Source organism: Muntiacus reevesi, chromosome 21 (assembly GCF_963930625.1).
Source record: "Muntiacus reevesi chromosome 21, mMunRee1.1, whole genome shotgun sequence".
Lineage (NCBI taxonomy): Eukaryota > Metazoa > Chordata > Mammalia > Artiodactyla > Cervidae > Muntiacus > Muntiacus reevesi.
In genome coordinates, this window is record NC_089269.1 from 18,275,097 (window position 1) to 18,281,129 (window position 6,033).

At 40.0% G+C, this 6,033-nt stretch overlaps 1 pseudogene; it reads left to right on the top strand.

Moving 5' to 3' along the window:
- The first annotated feature begins 1,282 nt into the window (after positions 1 to 1,282).
- Positions 1,283 to 2,149, top strand: LOC136152380 (protein BUD31 homolog pseudogene; annotated as a pseudogene).
- Positions 2,150 to 6,033: the final 3,884 nt, after the last annotated feature.

Sequence of the window (6,033 nt, forward strand, 5' to 3'; positions counted from 1 at the left end):
CTTAAATGTTGTCATCATTAAAAGTCAAATAAAACCAAAACATAGTGCATATTAGAATAAACCACAATAAATTGAGTAATTCCATCTTTTTTTCACTACAAAAATGAGAATTATATTTCTTCAAGTTGTAAAATAAAGGAATTCCAGTTGTCGCTGTTAAAATAGTCTTAAGTTATCCAATATGTGTATGACAAAGTGCTTAAGATAGTAACTGGCGCAAACTATATACTCAATATGATAGTTCTCATTGTTTTTTCATCACCATTATCCTCATTATCAGCAAGGATTATCAACAGGATTAAGTGGCAGGATTTCCAATATAAATAGCAATGGAAAATCCCAGAAGATATTCAGTGGCAATAAAAAATAAATGGTTATCCCCAACTGGTAGATCCCAAGACAAATTAGCCTTGGGATGAAGATAACATAACTGCTTATTTAACTTATATGCAGAGTACATCATGGGAAATGCTGGACTGGATGAATCACAAGCTGGAATCAAGATTGCTAGGACAAATATCAATGATCTCAGGTATGCAGATGACACCACCCTTATGGCAGAAAGTGAAGAGGAGCTAAAGAGCCTTTTGATGAATGTGAAAGAGGAGAGTGAAAAAGCTGGCTTAAAGTCAACATTCAAAAAATGAAGATCATGGCATCTGATCCCATCACTTTATGGCAAATAAGTGGGGAAACAATGGAAACAGTGATAGACTTTATTTTCTTGGGCTCCAAAATCACTGCAGATGGTGACAGCAGCCATGAAATTAAAAGATGCTTACTCCTTGAAAGAAAAGCTATTACAAATCTAGACAGCATTTTAAAAAGCAGAGACATTACTTTGCCATTTGTCCTAATAGTCAAAGCTATGGTTTTTCCAGTAGTCATGTATGGATGTGAGAGCTGGACTATAAAGAAAGCTGAACACTGAAGAATTGATGCTTTTGACCTGTGATGTTGGAGAAGACTCTTGAGAGTCCGCTGGAGAGCAAGGAGATCAAAAAGTCAATCTTAAAAGAAATCAGTCCGCCTCTCAGCGCGCCGCCGCCGCCGCGAGAACCGCGGCCCTCGGGGAGGCCGGGCTGTCCCACGCACCGCCTGAGCCCGGGCTCGCCCGCGCGCTGCTGGGCAACAGAGCCCCTCCCAACCCCCGCCGTGGGAGGCGCGTGAGCCTGCTAGCCCACCCCGCCGGGAAGTGCAGACGAAAGGAGACAGCGGCGCTGGAATTCTGCTCAGGCAGGGCTGCGGACACCTAACACAACGCAATCGCCGCGCTTCTTGCGGGGCGGGGCTCCGCGAGGACCTCATCGTGAAGAGATACTCGGGGGAGCTGAGGCGGTGGATGCAGAAGGGACGTTGCGTCGCGGCGGAGGTCGTAACAAGATTGAAGACCAGAAAGGGAATGTGACCTCTCCAGTCATAGCTGGACAAGAATCCGAGCCTGTAACTGAAAACACCTGAGATCTTTCTATTATACTCTTGGGAAACAGACCCTAAGATTTTTGCAGACTATCTTCTGGGGAAAAAAATGCCTAAAGTCAAAAGAAGCCGGAAAGCTCCCCCAGATGGGTGGGAGTTGATTGAGCCAACACTGGATGAATTAGATCAAAAAATGAGAGAAACTGAGCCAGAACCTCACGAGGGAAAGAGGAAAGTGGAATCTCTGTGGCCCATCTTCAGGATCCATCACCAGAAGACCCGCTACATCTTTGACCTCTTCTACAAGCGGAAAGCCATAAGCAGAGAACTGTATGAGTACTGTATTAAAGAAGGCTATGCAGATAAAAACCTGATTGCAAAATGGAAAAAGCAAGGGTATGAGAACCTGTGCTGCCTGCGGTGCATCCAGACACGGGACACCAATTTTGGGACAAACTGCATCTGCCGGGTCCCCAAAAGCAAGCTGGAAGTGGGCCGGATCATCGAGTGCACGCACTGCGGCTGCCGGGGCTTCTCTGGCTGAGCATCGGCCCGCACCTCCACTCACCCTGGACTCTGGGCTGCGCAGGACTCCGCCCGTCACACCACCCTTTGCTGGGAGCAGCTTTTCCTCAGAGCGGTCCCCAGGCCCGACTAGGAGCATGGTCTCTCTGTGGGAAGGCTTTGGTGTTCATCAGCTGTGATTTGTAGAAATAAAAAAAAAAGCTTCTAAACCTAAAAAAAAAAAAAAGAAAGAAAGAAATCAGTCCTGACTATTCATAGAAGGACTGATGCTGAATCTGAAGTTCCAATACTTTGGCCACCTGCTACAAAGAGCTGACTCATTGGAAAAGAACTTGATGCTGGGAAAGACTGAAGGCAGGAGGAGAAGGGGACAGAGAATGAGATGGTTGGATGGCATCAACAACTCAAAGGACATGAGTCTGAGAAAGTTCCAGGAGTTGGTTATGGACAGGGAAACTTGGCATGCTGCAGTCCATGGGATAGGAAAGAGTTGGACACAACTGAGTGAACTGAACTGAACATAGAACAGTAGTGTCTACTTTTGAGGTTCTTTTGATAAAATGAGATTATGCATAAAAAATTAACCAGAATAGTGCTTGACTTACAGTAACATCTAAGAAACAAAGATTGCTTATTCTTTTGTCTTTAATGGCATATGTTAAGCCTTTTTTCCCCCCCTGAGGATGCAAATATTATGTTTTTGATTATGATAAGAGACATGCCAATGGAATTTAGTATATCTTGAAAACTGAATAAAGTCTCATTAGAAAAGTGAAAGAAAATATTCATATTAAAATTCATAGTGGGAAGCTATTGTTAAAGATTTTTCATTGGGTTGCTAGCATTAATAATGATCATTATATTGATGTTGGCTTCCCTTGTGGCTCAGGAAGTAAAGAATCTGCCTGTAACTCAGGAGACCAGGGTTTGATGCCTGGGTCGGGAAGATCCCCTAGAGAAAGTAATGGCAACCCACTCCAGTAATTTTGCCTGAAGCATTCCATGGACAGAGGAACCTGGCAGGCAATAGTCCATGGGGTCTGAAAAAGAGTTGGACATGATTGAGCAACTAACATTTATATTGATGTTATGATGTATATCAGGGAAAAGTTTATTAAAGCTTGTAAGTTAAGATGGACATTACTGGGAAGTCAACAGTTAGGCTAATTCAAATATATTTAATTTTCTTGTTTTGTCTTGGTACTTACTGTGTCCTAATTTGAGACAAGAAGTGGATAGGTTCTAATTTTTTTCTAGAATTGGTTGATTTTCAGAGTTTTTTTTTCCCCAGAATTGTTGGTATGTGCTCAGTCGTGTCTGACTTTTTGCAACCACATGAACTGTAGCTCACCAGGCTTCTCTGTTCCATGGAATTTTCCAGGTAGGAATATTAGAGTGGGTTGCCATTTCCTCCTCCAGGGGATCTTCCCACCCCAGGCATTGAACCTGCATCTCCTGCGTCTCTTGCATTGCAGGAGGGTTCTCTACTAGGTGAGAATTCAGAATTGTGAAATATTAGTTGCTCAGTCGTGTCTGACTCTGCGATCCCATGGACTATAGCCTGCCAGGCTCCTCTGTCCATGGAATTCTTCAGGCAAGAATACTGGAGTGGGTTGCCATTGCCTTCTCCAGGGGATCTTCCCAGCCCAGGGATCAAACCCGAGTCTCCTGCATTGCAAGAAGATTCTTTACCACTGAGCCACCAGGAAACTCTCCATCAAAATTATTGTATAACTCAAAAAATTGAAGTATAATAAACCATGTTAAACCCTGGTATCTTCTAAAAGACTTTTTAAGGTTTTTGGTTTGGTTTGGTGGTTGTTGTTATTGTTTTTTTCTGTTTGTTCTTAATATATTAAAAAAAAGAAATTTTTGCAATCCAGTCTTGTACTTAGAATGCTTCATGGAGCAAAAGAACTCTTTGTGCCTGTGTAGATATTTCAAGAAAAGAGTAAAAAATATTTTCTTTCACTTTCTTTTCCTGTTTCCTCAGTATCATTCCACACTGCACACAAAGGGGGTTTAATTTTGGCTTCTAACTCATCCAAAACTTAAATATATAAATTGTTATTACCAGCCCTAAATTAGTTGTTGGATTAAATGAATTTTTATTGTTCTTTTTCAAATTTTCCATGCTTTCAACTAATTACCTAAGACTTAACGACCATGACAACATAAAATGTGTTTATTGGGAATGAAAGAAAAACAGGAAAGAAGGACAAACTTTGACCCAATGATTGAATTTTAAATATTAAGATTCTCAAAACCTGTAATTCCATTTAGTTCATGATGCAAATGAGTTGTCAGTACTTTAGTCCTGAGTGTATTTGTTGGGTGAGAATCTTTTGAGGGACATTAGGTATCCTGTTAATTCACATTTCAGAGAGTGAATTCTGTTTTTTCAACTTCAAGTAGGATAAACATCAACTATGGTGCCCAGTAAATGAATGTTCTCCTTTCTGGGTGGGCTGTGGTATTGCATTTTTTCACATTTTTATCTTGTTGTTTTTTTTTTCACAGTAAACTTAAATTGAACACAATGTTTTAATGTTGATTCAATGTCATACTGGCTCATCTGCTTGTTTTCATGTTTTTACTGGTAAATATATTTCCCTATTTCCTTCACCAGAATAGCTAAAGGCAAAAGACCAATCTGATACTATTCATACCCATGACATTTCATTAGAAGATGCCTTGTCCTTTGACTGGTAGGAAAGTTAGATAGCTGATTTGTGTAGAGATGCATAAAACTGTGATAGATGAGAAAAACCTCCAACATGCAACCCTAGAATTTCAGGCTTAATAATTAATGACATACTCTTTCCCTTAAAACCTCTTTCCCCTCAGAAAATGCTTCCAAACTGCATTCCTAAATAAAACCTCCCCAGGGGCACTTCTTTCCCACAGACATCAAAAATATATACAAAACTTTCCTTTATAAGAGATCCTTGGATTGGGCCTAAATGCATTCTGAAAAAGAGGATGGAGATTAAGAAGAAAAGAATTGCAAAGAGCATGGGGGCGTCTACCCGTTTAGCAAAACCCACAGGCCCTGACACCTATCTCCTTGCTTTCTTTTCCCAAACTATATTCTTTTCCCCCTGCGATTTCCATCAGAAACCCTTCCTCTCCCCTAAGGATGTCTCTTTTGTTCACATGCGTGGCTGATCACATAACTCAGATTTAGGCTGAAGCCAACTGACAGTGCAACCCAGTCGGGATTTTCCATCTTCCATTTTCCACCCCATTGTTGTCAGGTCTTTGATATTTGGAGAATTGGTCAGAGAAATGAATTGTTTTTTCAATATTTACTTTTAAAAAATCCTTTTCTGTCTATCAGACCATAGGGAAAATATTAACCATGGAGGAGAAATAACAATTTGTGGATATAAAAATAAAATCACAATAAGTGAAGAAAAATTTAATTTGTATAGAAAGTCATTAAAAATGCTGTTACCTCTTTATCCTTCAGCATCTGTGAGCTAAGTACTCATCTGTTTTGAATATGACACATGGCAGGATATTATGCTAACTCTAAAATATACAAATTAATCATCTTTGCAGAACTAACAGTACTTAAGGAGTACCTGATGGGACCATCATAATTAATAAGCAATATGCTCATTATCATTTAATACACAGGGCTTTTGTTTGTTTATTTCAACAAAACTCCTTCATTAAAGACACTTAGGTGAATTTGAAATCTGTGAAAAAATGCTCTCCGGGCAGCCCTAGAGGGGAGAACTTAATTTTTTTTTATTGTAAAAACTAAGCTTGAATTGAAAGATCAAACATTCATGAAACAGGTTATCAAAGAACATAAATAGTGCTAAACATTTGCTTTTCTTCACTCATTTATTCATTCACTCAACAGATATGGTATTCAGTGAATGCCCGATATAGTGTTAAGATGCATGTCAAGGTGAATAGATTTTTATTCTTTCAAAAGCACTTACTTCCTTAAGCATTCCATCATTTGATACTAATAGTACTTCTTAGTAATGGGGTAGATGATACGATTTCTCGCTCACTTTTTCAGTGTACACTGGGGGATATGTGCCACTCTATGGAGATCAGACTGATGACAGT